This window comes from Poecilia reticulata, linkage group LG12, assembly GCF_000633615.1.
Source record: "Poecilia reticulata strain Guanapo linkage group LG12, Guppy_female_1.0+MT, whole genome shotgun sequence".
NCBI lineage: Eukaryota > Metazoa > Chordata > Actinopteri > Cyprinodontiformes > Poeciliidae > Poecilia > Poecilia reticulata.
The window spans coordinates 17,917,209-17,929,512 of record NC_024342.1 but is presented as its reverse complement, the minus strand read 5'-3'; positions in this window follow the sequence as shown (position 1 = coordinate 17,929,512).

Below are 12,304 nucleotides of genomic sequence, written 5' to 3'. Positions count from 1 at the left end.
AAAAAACAAAAACTACGACTGAAAGAAATCCCCTGTGCGGTTTGCCACAAACCGTGATGGGGATACGGCAAGCACAATTAATACTTAAACATACTTTTAATTGTGCTTCATCCTGTAGCATTGCTTCATTTTAGTAGCAACAGGGAAGCTGATCACAGCTGATGTGAGCTGAGTTGAGATAAACTCTGAAGCAAATCCTGTTTGAGAATGCAAGACTTCAGACTCATGCAGAGGTTTTCCCTCTGGCAGGACAGTGACTCTAAACGCTCAGCCAGAGCCACACTGTGATGGTGTAAAATCACAGCAAATTCACATGTTAGAATGACCTAGTCAAAGTTGAGACCTAAATCCAACTTAGAATCTGCGTCAAGACTGACTGAGTGCTGAAATTGACATCTTAAATGTGTCAAGTTTGTGTAGCACAAAAAGACATCTCTATGTAATTCAATGCATCAAAGCATGGTGCAAAAGAAGACAATTGTGTGCGCGCTCATTTCAGAATGTGTCACGTTTACAGAACCAAATTCTTAAAAATGTCCAATCTGAATTAAGTGAAATACTTGTGGGTGAATGCCATATTTGGTTAATTCAAAACAAAGAACAAATAGATGCATGCTTCTTCATAATTTTGGTAAATCTGCCCAGCCATCTTTCTGCCTTCTGCTCTGACAGCTGTAATAATGACTTAGCTTGTCTTATGCTCCGTGATATTTGAACCCTCACAGCTGCCTCACTGCCACGCCCTCATCCCCACCACTGAAAGGTGTCAGTCCTGCGCTGAAGCGCCTGATACGCCGTGGGCCTCATGATAAAGTTCACAAGCACACGGGACCCCCTGCCAGGTCTAATGGGCAGTGGGGAACCCTCAAACCCTTTCAGTCCTGCAATGCCCCCTCAACCCCTGTTCAATTACACGGCAGGCGTCTCAGTCTTTGCCTGGTCAATTACCAGCCAAGCCCCTGCATTTACTGTCACGCATGCACTGGCTTTGGGATAATCAGTGTCCAAAATTGCTTGGCTGGAATTGAGGGATGGATGGAGACGTATTCAGATGAGCTACTCAAGCTGAAGGGAAGGAAGGTGGGACATGAACAGAGGCTCAGCACATTTGGTCTGGCATCGTGCTATTTGTGACCTTTTAACTTTTTTTTTTGGTGATCCATTGGAATTTTTTTGGACTAATACAACAGCAGCTTTATATATAAATATATATATATATTTTTTTTACAAGTACAGAGACAAGAAAAAGTGTCTCTAGAAAATGGGTTTTCTCTGTTAATTTGTAGTAAGATTTGGCTATTTCACACCTATTGTGATTTTTTTTGTATTTATTACATCTCTTTGTAGTTTTTACAATTTTTTTGTTCATATTACAATAATTTTTCTCAGTACAAACTGTTTCACATCTATCACAGTTCAACTTTCTTGGTTTTCTTAATAGAATTTTGTAGCTTTGGTACTTAAAAAAATTAAATAGAGAAACTTTTGATATATTTTTTGCCTTATTGCTTTGCCAACAAAATAGTTTGTTGCAAACAAAATTATAATCAAGGTTAACCAATTTTCAGGTTAGCTGGAAACCTGAAAATTCACAGTCACAGAACTGTGTATTAATGAGGTAGTGAGTTTATTAATTTACAAAATGTTATTTTTTTGTTTTTAAGACCTCTACCCCCCACTTATTTTCGTGCATGTGTTCCTTGCTACACATCCACTTTCTTACTCATTTACCACATCTCATATTCCACCTCCTACCTGCTTTTCAGCCAGCCAGGTATGAAAACTGCTCGACACCTGACCGCGGGAATTAATCATCCTTGACCCTGGACCAATTACCCCTCATTACCCACTCGGTGTCCACCTCTCAGGGGAAAGCTGTACAACAATAGCGCGACATGAAAGTCGGCAGCAATACAGGCCAGAGCCCTAATGGACACTCCTGTGCAACCTCCTTAGGAGGCTAACCTTCAAGTCCTTGTCACTCTTCCAACAGTGCTCCCACAAAGGAGGTTTTTGTTCAGGATCAGGGTCCGTGACCTCCTGAAATGAAGTGCACAGGGCATGGCTGCTGGCAATGAGAGGGAGCCTAGAAATCATTGACTCAGATTTTTGTGATGCTAAAAGTTGTAAAAATTTGTATGCCATTTGACATTACAGTTCACCAGTAGATACTAAAAATCCACCCAGGAATAACAAATATTTTCCTATTTGCCTAAAAGTTAAATGCAAACAATTTAGACATAGGTAGTTTATTATATATCATCATGTTTCTCCACGACGGAGGCATAAATGCGAGGAGAAGGCTAGCAAGCTGTGCATTCAGCCTATAAACATTCAGCCAGTGCAAAAACTGGGTGACCATAGCAGTGAATGACATCCAAACAGACGGTACACAGGAAAAAAACCTAAATGACAGCCATGACACTGGGAATAAACAGATGACGAAGCTGTATAGTTATAAGATCTGACAATGACCTGAAGCCAATAGGGAGAATACATACTGAGGAGGGTGATAGCTGGCATAACAACCAGGTGAAACCCTCTTGAAGGTGAATCGAAAACAATAATTTTTCAAAGTAATTTTAACCTAGGAGTCAATTTTTTCTAACTCACTCATACAGTCAAGATACAGACCTAAATGTAATATTGTGAGAAAACTTATATTTGATCTGCTGGAGTACATTTTCCTGGCATTGAGATAAGATCATTTTAGTAGTTTTTTTTCTTAGCATTCATCTGTAAACAACGTCTGCCTGAATTTAACCTTTTTCATAACTTCTACAGTTTTTCTGTTTTTACAGTGGATAAAGATAACAGGCTCATTTGATAACATGATATTAGAAGGTCTCTACACAGAAGGTGAATTATATTTGTATATAGTGAAAGAAACAATTTTAGATTTTAAAAAAATGTACACTTTCACAGTTTGGAAAAGAGAAAAAATATATATATAATTTTTAAGCATTGACACATTCGGCAAAAAAACAAAACACAGCTAGAGTTTTAGACTGTTAGCAGTTTGACCCAGGAATATGCCTCTAAAACTTTTCACATTAATCAAGCGAGTAGTCCATAGTTACAACTTATGGAAATTACTTTGAACCTAGCAGAGCCTAGCAGAGAAACAAAACATAATATAATGCTAAAACTGGAAGCCTACATGTTTTAAGACTTAGCTGTCTTTCTACAGAACAACACTGACTTATTTGTTGGCTAACAAAAGAAACAACCAACTAAACAAAGCCTACAGGAATGTCTGCTGTCTTCAACCGATCAGGATATTTTGTGGTCATCCAATCTGTGCTCTTCATCTCCCAGTTAGAGTAGAAAAGTATCACATGTTCTGTGACCTTTACTCTTAAAACACAATGAGAGACGGAACAATGACCATACAGAGTTAATTACAACCAATTAGATGCCAAAGTGGTTCTCCGTCCCCATGGTTGCTGTGTAACCTAAGCTCTCATGAAGGTTTCCACGAGAGCAAAAAATATATGCAATATGAATGTGCAACAATCTTCTGCATTAATGACCTCCCTAGATTTTAGTTTAATCCAACCTCTGGAGGTTTATATGGCCCCTCTTATTCCCTTTGCATGGTTTACCTGTTTGTATTTAGTTATATCTGAATAAACTGCCGGTTGTGTTTCCACATTTCACTTAATGCTGCTTTACTTAGCAGATATAAGGGGTTAATGGGCAGATCTCTGGAGGTTAGTGCAGAAAGCTAATGGGCCTGGTGAAGATGATGAGGTCACTCCCTTATTTCTAACAAACAAAGAGCGATTTATAGGCCAGGATGCTAATCCTGCCGGCTTGCTGTTCAATCAAATATTTATAATTGCACATTTTATTTTCATCCGTAGCATCAGATGGATCAGGATATATTGTAATAATTGATGATAAGTGCTTCAATTTACAATAATGGTGTTTTACGCAACCTTCTCTTAGCGTGATAGCCGAGTCTGGCTGAACACTGGTTGCGTAAGGAGAAGCATTTGTTGTATTAATTTGTGAATCAGTTCTATTGCTTCTGTCCCACGGCTTAAACGCCACTCATGCTCTGACAGAGCTGATCTGTCCTAATAGCTCAGATGTGTGCTTCATTCATACTCCTGAAACTTGATCTCCTGCTGCAACATCAAGAGACCATCTGTGAGGAACCATCAGATTAAAGCAGGATACTCTTTGCCTTCCAGGCTCGCCAACATCCGTGATTCCTGTCTGTGTGTGTGTGTGTGTGTGTGTGCGTGCGTGCGTGCGTGCGTGCGTGCGTGCGTGCGTGCGTGTGTGTGTGTGTGCACTTCTACCTTGATGTCGAAGCTTATTTTCTGGTGTCAAAGGACACCCATACAGTGATGTCCTGACAATCTATAGACAGATGGGACCATTACGGTCAAAGCCTCTGGCTTTGTTTGTCCTGAGCTGGTGATGAAATATTGATAGAAAAATAGAAATATTTTGCCTGCTGCTTAGTCTCGGCCACCTAAAAGGGTCAATGAGCAAGAGGACTTCTCCGTCTCCTGTTACAACAAAACGAAGCTCAACTACCAGCTACTATCGACTAGTCTGGAGTCTGCAGCCTCTCCTGGGGTGACAAGAATTGATTGCGTTTCCCCGAGACTTAAAGAGGGGAATTTATTTTAATGTTGTGCTTTAACATTGTTCACCTTCCATATCTGACAGACATACCGGTTACACCTTTTGAAATCTGCGTCTCTTTTGTTCATCAGGGATTTAGACAAGTGATCAAAACTGTGACTGTCTAAATGAGTCATGAAATCAGCTACATCTGTGTCAGAGTTTAGTTAATATATTTTTATTCTTAATCTAAAATAGGTTGCAAAGAGAATTTTTATTTGTTTTAGTATTCCTGCTTAAATACTGGAGCGTGGTGCTTTGGAAAGTAATTAATGCTCCTCGAATGTTTTCACATTTTGTCACAAATCAACCACAAATTTTAATACATTTCGTTGAAAGTGTTTTCTAGTAGGCCTTGTCAAAGTAGTGAATCAATGTCAAGTAGAAAGAACATATCTGTTTTTCAAAGATTTTATTTTTTACAAATAAGATCCTGAAAGAAAATCCAGTTGTTTTAACCCCTATTTCACCGACACCCCTCAATAAAAACCAGTGCAGCCGGCCTGGTTGCACTGGTTTTTGCTTTCAGAAATCCCCCAAATAAGTAAATTAATACACACCACATTTTTCAGATTTGCAGAATATTTTTAAACTATTAATACATTTGGGAGATCCTACATGATCGATATCCATAATTGCGAGTGAACAGAAAATTATACTAGGTATTTCAAATGTCTTACTTTGAGAGTTTTTGAGGAAAGGGAGCAGACTTCAAATCCACAACGGACTTTTTAGATCTTCATTTGAAAACTTTTTTTTTTTTTTGACAAAAATGTATCATTTCCCATCCCACTTCATTGCACATAAATAGTCATAAGTTACATTACGGTTTTGATGTAGTGTGTTTCAAATACTTGTAGCACTAAGAAAATTAAGCAAATGAAATCCTCTGAAAATTGAAATTTTCTCTCAGAAAACAAATCTAGAAGTTTTCTGCCACTAATACCCAATACATCAAAATGAAAATCGAAAATGTTTTTGTAGGAAACAAATCTTGTAGTTTCTCAAATGCAACTATCATTATCATCACTAATTTATTTTTACCATTTCCACATCAAAGCAGAAAATGCCCCTCACATTACTGTTTTTCTATTTCCCCCGAGTGAACACCAACACAGCGTGTAGATCTTAAATCAATAGATTTATCTCCTTGCGGCTCCCCCATTCCCTTTCCTCTCCTGGGGGTGTGCTGGTGGGGTTTGTTTGCGAGAACACACTTTTTATGTTCTTCGATCTGTTGCTCCGCAAAGTAGTGAAAGGCTTCGAGTCTCTACGCCGGCAGCTTTATCTGCTCCAGTCTCAGAGAACCCCACAGATGATGTAAATGTTTAATGGCCCTGGTTATTTGGTCATAATGGTGTGTGTTATGATGGATGGTAATGCAATGTCTTCTGTTGGCAGCTGAATTACACCACAGGGTATAGAGGCTGTTTTGGTTGGGTGTTTAACTGGCTTTCATAACTGAGCCTGGTAAATATTATCTGAAATACATAGAAAAGGGAGACATTTCGTTATTTCTGTTTAGTCATTGTTGAAATTTAGTTATATTCTTTTGCTTCTCCTGAATATTCCAAATTCACTTTGATTCAATCCTTTCACTTATCTTTGACTTTAAACTTTTTTCACATGCATTTAGTTCAAATTAAAAGGTTGAGCAAAACATGTTCTCCATGGGAAGAGTTTGACCTTTCATTTGACATTTCAATGCAGAAATGTTTTGAACCATTTCTATCCTTTAATGTCCCACAGTGGGGAAATGGAGGGGTACCCACAGCAAGATAAATGGAAGTGTAAGGATGAACAGTTACGCACTGGTAAAGGATATAAAAATGAGAACAATGAGCACAGACAGGACAATTTTATAACAAAAGAAAAATAACAATTGTTAAAAATGGCATACTTCAATTTTTTTTTTATGTGCAATTTTTTAATGTGCAATTGAGTAGGGTAATTTAAAGAAAACAAATGTGCAAAATGTGCATGTAATTGTTTGCTTAACAACCAACTTTTCAAAAACAAACCAAAAAAAAAAGCAAACAACATCGATGTGGAGAAAAACTCTCCATAACAGCAGCGATGTACGCACTGAATTTGCTGGAAGCAGTGATAATCACCAGCTGCTGGGTGGAAGGATCTGCAGCAATGCTCCTTTGTGCACCAATGCAGCAGTCTGTCACTGACGGAGCTCTCCAGTTCAGCAACAGCCTCATGCATGGTGGGAGACAATGTCCAACATCGATGTCTGTCTCCTAAAAGCAGAAAGTCTACAGCTACTAATCTTTTGCAAAAAAATACAGATTCACATGTACATCCAAGAAAGATGAAGGAAGACAGACAACAAAGCTCAGTTTCTACTTATTTGGAAATGTTTTGCTAGGATTCTGTTATTTTTGGATGTTTATGCAGGAAACGCTTATTTATGGAAAGCTCTACATATTTTCTTTCCAGTCACAGAAATGCTCTACTAGTGTGACTTGATAACCTGACAATTCTTTTCTTTTTTTCACTTTTTTAAACACTCCTTTCTGCATTTGTATTTTGGAGTTAGTAAAATTTGAGCTCAGCTTCCAGAAATATGAATTTAATGCTCTACAGATCAATCCATTGCAGTTATTTGAACATTATGAAGTTCATGGTAAAATCAGTGATTGATTTGTGTCCAGTCCCTGAGACATTGATACAATCCCCACCACCATGCAACAAAACCGAGTTGTTGATATTCTGAAATGTAAGATATAAAAAGAGCCTTCAATATTTCATAAAGGCATAATGTATTCAATTATTTAGACTTTTAGACAGATTGAATTTACCATTCAGTCTGATAGATTTTAGTATGTGTGAGAGTGATGTCAAAATTATACATTTCATTAAATGTCCAGGCAGCACGAAGGTTCTGGGTTTGATTCCCAGCCCCGGTCTTTCTGCATGGAGTTTGCATGTTCTCCCTGTGCATGTGTGGGTTTTCTCCGGGTACTCCGGTTTCCTCCCACAGTCCAAAAACATGACTGTTAGGTTAATTGGCCTTTCCAAATTGCCCCTAGGTGTGAGTGTGTGTGCATGGTTGTGTGTTCTGTGTTGCCCTGCGACAGACTGGCGACCTGTCCAGGGTGACCCCGCCTCTCGCCCGGAACGTTAGCTGGAGATAGGCACCAGCAACCCTCCCGACCCCACTAAGGGACAAGGGTGAAAGAAAATGGATGGATGGATGGATTAAATGTCCATGTTTGTATGCTTTAGTGAGGCTTTATCCCTTATCATATCCATTTGGGCATCAGAAAATGATCAAATGTGGTCTCAGTTTCTGAAAACAAAAGAAAAAAAAAGTATTTTACTCAAGCATTGAGTTGGTGGATCTGAATCAGACAGCAACTTTAGCCAACATTTCATACTTTCTTACATTTTTTACATTCAATCAACAGAAAGCTTATTTGGGACACAACTGACAGATGAAAAAAAGAAAAACTGCGCCAAGACTGTGCTGCCCTGAGAAATGCAATATGTTGCCCCTTTCACAAACTTCTGCTGGTGAGTGGAGGCGGTTGCTTAGGTCACTCCTGCTTTTTTTTCCTGCACATCCAATCAGTTTTTTTTTAAACGACATTCAATGTTAAATGCAGCACATCAATAAACATAGACACTTGGGGATATTCATTTGTAGCACAAATACTGCAATTGCAATTAGTTTGATTTCCATGTGTACAGTGTGGGTTTAGATTACTAACAGTTTCACACTTGTGTGCACAACAATACGAATGGCTTCTTGTGTTTCATGGTTAAAGCTTATCCAGCCACTTTTCAACTCAATGAGTTTGAGTGACACAACTTGGCGGAGGGTTTCATCTTCAACACCAATGGAGAGGATGAAAGCTTAGTTCTTTTAAAATGCCTCGGGACAAAGCAAGCTGTGGGATTAAAGTGCCGAAAGGAATCACGTATCTGCTTCGCTTTGGATGAATAAAAAAAAAAAAAAGCCCCTCCGTGGAGCTCTGCCTGCTGATATGCTTTTATCACTGTCATGCCTGCCGTTTGCATCTGGGCAGTATCTCGTCTCAGATTTAAAGAAACTCTTTGCGCCAGCTTGTTTTGTGGTGACAGCAGAAGAATTACCTGTAAAGCGCCTTTTTTTTGTCAGCTCACTGTGCAGAGAGCTCACAAACAAGACCATTTAGCTATTATTTCCTGTCAGTCTCCGATACACCCAGAAAAGCGGATGTTTATCAAGAAAAACTGGCGACTGTGGGAGTGGAACATAATAGGACAGGTGGAGAGAGTGGCAAGGAGAGAGGGATGGAGAATAGGAGGGGGGTTATTGGAGCCACGGAAAGGGTCTTGGTGTCCCAGTGGAGAGAAATAGTGGAAACCACCCGTAATTTTCTCTGCGGGATCCCATGTAATTGAGTCATTTAAAATACAGATACAGCGCTGAATCAAAGTAAAGTGGCCCGTGGTGGGAGAGGAGGAGGTGGCAAAGTAAAATGGAAAAAAAAAAGAGGTGAAAACTAGGAAGTAGAAGTGTGCCTCTTCTACTATTGAGCAAAGCCAGTCTGTTTATCTTTTTCATCTTTCAGGATGTTACCTGTCATAGATTGTGTTTTGGCTGCTGGTTATGTTGTTGCTTTTCCAACCATCGCAATGATGCTGATTTATATTCAAATTCATGCGAGCAACCTAGAAGAAACAATGTTTTACAATAATCTTTATAGTTTTGTAAGTATTGCTAAAACATTGGAAGGCATTGATAGTCTGGTCGTTAATGCCAGTGAAATATTAACAGCGGTTTGGCAGTTGCCTAAGAGTAAGAAAATTTGAGAAAGCTTTTTAAATTTGCAGTATAGTGAATCTGTTAGAAGCCATTCCCGTTTTACCTAAACTAGTCCTTTATAACTCAGATTTTACATTTAGGAGAAGGGTGAACCTCAACCTCTCATATTGTGTGTTCAGGGTAATGTGCAGTTTTAGCTTTACCACCACAAATAGTATTTTTTTTCATGTAGGAATAAACTCTCAATTTTGGTCGCATTGAACAAGAGGACCTTCTTTCACGTTTGCTGTGTCTTTCTTTTTTATTTTATCTTTTCAAGCTTTCAAAATGTTCAGAGCTAGGGTACACTGGTAAGCTGAATAAAACACATGGAAGTTATATGTGTGTCTTAACAAAATGGAAAAAAGTGTAGAAGTTGTGAAGACTTTTGCGTTTCTCTGCAAGTTCTTTTGAAATAGGTTTAGAGTTCACATAAATACATTTTTCTACCTGTTATACGTCTAAACTTACGGGTTAAGCTATTTGTTCACGATCATTGTCAACATTATTAGCACACATAGTGTGTACTTTTATAATTTTTTAACATTGCTTAATAGTGAGAATGCCTTTGGAATTCAAAATAAAGTCTTATTGTGGAAATTTATGGGTAAAATGTCATGTTGATCTTTGTAAAATAAATTTTTAGTGGTCCTGGATAAACTAACAAATTATGTGTTAATTGTATGAGTTAGGGCTGCACTGTGGTGCAGTTGGTAGAGCTGTTGCCTTGCAGCAAGAAGGTTCTGGGTTTGATTCCCAGCCTGGGTCTTTCTGCACGGAGTTTCCATGTTCTCCCTGTGCATGTGTGGGTTCTCTCTGGTTACTCTGGCTTCCTCCCACAGTCCAAAAACATGACTGTCAGGTTAATTGGTTTCTCTAAAATTGTCCCTAGGTGTGAGTGTGTGTGTGTGTGTGTGTGCGTGCGCATGGTTGTTCTGTCTGTCTCTGTGTTGCCCTGCGACAGACTGGCAACCTGTCCAGGGTGTATCTCGCCTGGAACGTTAGCTGGAGATAGACAGCAACCCTCCCGACCCCACTAAGGGACCAGGGTGTACAGAAAATGGATGGATGTATGAGCTAGGTTAAATCAAAAACACAATTACAAGGTGGTAGAAGTGCCAGAGAACTAAAAACATATACAATACTCAGTCAATCTTAACTTTAATTAATTTTACATGACAACGTCCATGTTGTCCACAACTTTTATAATCCACAGTTATAAAAGTTTTAAGATGCGTTCAAAATGCTCCAATATTTCTGCTAGGTTTAGTAATTTCAAGAACCTGAGGGCAACTCCCCATTTTTTAAATTGCATTTTTATATGTAACATGACTTAGTTTACAGACGCAATCCAGGTCTGGGTCTCATTTTCCTGTGTCCAAGTGTAAAGATTATTAATGTTTCTCAGCCTAGTTTTTATTCATAGCTTCCTGCTGTATGAGCCATGTGGTTCTGAAATAAAAGCCTTGCTGGGACACTTGAGGGGTTTCTAGAGGAAACTAGACATTTTTTTGGGCTCTGCCTTAAAAAAAAAGAGTGCTCAAAGCAGAACTGTGGCAATTATAAAGCTATTACAGTTTCACATTGCCTGTTTTTGAGAAATGCAACAAGAGAAAAAAAGCTACGTAGTTGAATAGAGGAAGTGTGAGAAATATTGATGGACTTTGTTTTTAGTAAATGTGCACAAGCGAAGGTGCATTACATATAAATGTCCACTTAAAACCTAGCTAAAATGAAATGAAAGGTGCATCAATTATTTAGCTCCTTCCTGAGTCTTATCAAGTTTGCACTTGCACTTCATTAAAGCCAGCTAGTGCAGTTTTACCAGAGTGAACCCTTGGAACAAGCATCTGTCATCGGGAAGACAATAAAGGGAGAAAGTTTGTGTGACACCTGATCCTGCACACATACTGACGCACTTGTTGTCAGCACTAACTCAGAAACCTCTTCCTGATAAGCACCTGCTTTTACTGCCTTCACTTCCCATTTGATCTGATCTGATGGAGTTATTCAGCATAACAGTGTGCATTCTACAGCTGTATGTGAAGATCGCCACCTGACTCCCTTTTTTTGATATTAAATGACTAAAATCATTCCACTTCCTTCTTGTTTTTTGGTTTGAATACACTGGCAGTGCCGCACATGGCTGCAAGATGTCGGAGGAGACGGATCAGACTTCAGTCAAGTGAAATTGGAGGTCTTCGTTCAGGGGTGCTGGTCTGGGAAAAGCTTTCAGCTGCCACGTAAATCCTCTGCTTCTTTTCAGGAGGTGATAACATGCCCAGGGGCTGAAGTGGAAGAGAAACTGACATATGCATGAATGTCTGGAAGATGGAGAATGCCAATCTGCTTGTCTAAAATTTGAGTTTGAACCTCCAGCAGCTGCATGGACATATTGCAGGTGTGTTAGCATTGAGGGAAAATGATTTTTAATCATACTGCTCAACAAAAATGAATACACTTCATGTTTCTGCATCTCCTCTCAACTGTGCTCAAAATAAAATCTTGAACAGTAAAGACCTCACAGAGAAGAGCTCAGAAAACAGGATTCTACGCCACTGAGCTTCAAAAGAAACGCAGAAACAAAGACAAGGGTGATCTGTGTCTCACACTATCCCAAAGGACCACACATCATCTCGCTGCTTTATGTTACTCTCTGGAATTTGGATGCAATTTATGGAGCAGGAACTGTTTTGCATAAAGAGTTCTGGAAATCTGAAGCAATTTTACTTTCTACTGTCTGGCTGCTGGCATTTTCCAGATGTTCAACAATAGATGCTTCCATATGTGGTGCAAGGTGGAGAATCAGAAACTCCAAATCTATATTATTAAAACCCTATCAAGCAGAAAGCCTTATAAGTC